The 1737-nt window shown below is 44.1% G+C and overlaps 1 long non-coding RNA gene across 2 annotated transcripts; it reads left to right on the top strand.

Annotated features, from left to right (window-relative positions):
• The first annotated feature begins 25 nt into the window (after positions 1–25).
• LOC117941143 lies at positions 26–1733 on the top strand. Of its 2 annotated transcripts, none has more exons than XR_004655866.1 (3): positions 26–36; positions 624–727; positions 1663–1733. It is a non-coding gene; the product is annotated as an uncharacterized LOC117941143 (long non-coding RNA). The 2 variants fall into 2 exon arrangements; XR_004655865.1 differs by lacking the exon at positions 26–36 and adding an exon at positions 306–316.
• The last annotated feature ends 4 nt before the right edge of the window (positions 1734–1737 follow it).

Genomic DNA, 1737 nt, shown 5'->3' with positions numbered 1-1737 from the left:
TGTTTGTCTCATTGTCTCTGTCCCGTCTTCAGAGGGGTCAGTCGGCTTCATAAGTCTGTGTGTCTCATTGTCTCTGTCCCGTCTTCAGAAGGGTCAGTCGGCTTCATTAGTCTGTCTGTCTCATTGTCTCTGTCTCGTCTTCAGAAGGGTCAGTCGGCTATATTAGTCTGTCTGTCTCATTGTCTCTGTCACGTCTTCAGAAGGGTCAGTCGGCTTCCTTAGTCTGTCTGTCTCATTGTCTCTGTCACGTCTTCAGAAGGGTCAGTCGGCTTCATTAGTCTGTCTGTCTCATTGTCTCTGTCACGTCTTCAGAGGGGTCAGTCGGCTTCATTAGTCCGCACCTGTGATTGTCTCTGTCTCATTGTGTCTTTCACTGTCTTATTGTCTCTGTCTCATTGTCTCTGTCCCGTCTTCAGAGGGGTCAGTCGGCTTCATTAGTCTGTCTGTCTCATTGTCTCTGTCCCGTCTTCAGAAGGGTCAGTCGGCTTCATTAGTCTGTTTGTCTCAGTGTCTCTGTCTCGTCTTCAGAGGGGTCAGTCGGCTTCATTAGTCTGTCTGTCTCATTGTCTCTGTCTTACTGTCCCTGTCTCATTGTCTCTGTCTCTTTGTCCCCTCCCCTGCAGGGACTCTGTCACGCGGTGAGGAAAGAAGCCTGGAAGTTCCTGTTGGGATATTTCCCATGGGACAGCACGCTGGAGGATAGGAAGGTCCTGCAGAGGGACAAAACGTAGGACACATTACAGATACTACACAGATGAATACTGCAGAGGGACAAAACGTAGGACACCTTACAGATACTACACAGATGAATACTGCAGAGGGACAAAACGTAGGACACCTTACAGATACTACACAGATGAATACTGCAGAGGGACAAAACGTAGGACACCTTACAGATAATACACAGATGAATACTGCAGAGGGACAAAACGTAGGACACCTTACTGATACTACACAGATGAATACTGCAGAGGGACAAAACGTAGGACACTTACAGATACTACACAGATGAATACTGCAGACGGACAAAATATAGGACACCTTACAGATACTACACAGATGAATACTGCAGAGGGACAAAACATAGGACACCTTACAGATACTACACAGATGAATACTGCAGAGGGACAAAACGTAGGACACCTTACAGATACTACACAGATGAATACTGCAGAGGGACAAAACGTATGACACCTTACAGATACTACACAGATGAATACTGCAAAGGGACCAAACGTAGAACACCTTACAGATACTACACAGATGAATACTGCAAAGGGACAAAACGTAGGACACCTTACAGATAATACACTGATGAATACTGCACAGATGAATACTGCATTATATTACTACACAGATAAATACTGCTGGGGGACAAACGTAGGACACCTTACAGATACTACATCGATAAATACTACACCGATGAATACTGCACAGATGAATACTGCATTATATTACTACAAAGATAAATACTGCTGGGGGACAAAACGTAGGACACCTCACGGTTACTACACAGATGAATACTACACAGATGAGTACTGCAAAACTTTACTACACAGATGAATACTGCAATATATTACTACACAGATGAATACTGCAGAGGGACAAAACGTAGGACACCTTACAGATTATACTGAAGGGGATGTCACTGTGTTATAACAGAGATGAATACTGCAGTATATTTCTCCAGAGATGAATACTACAGTATATGTCTCCAGAGATGAATACTGCAGTATA

The sequence above is a fragment of the Etheostoma cragini genome, unplaced genomic scaffold (genome assembly GCF_013103735.1).
Source record: "Etheostoma cragini isolate CJK2018 unplaced genomic scaffold, CSU_Ecrag_1.0 ScbMSFa_446, whole genome shotgun sequence".
NCBI lineage: Eukaryota > Metazoa > Chordata > Actinopteri > Perciformes > Percidae > Etheostoma > Etheostoma cragini.
Note: the sequence above shows the minus strand (reverse complement) of the source record. Positions and strands in the feature narration are given on the sequence as shown.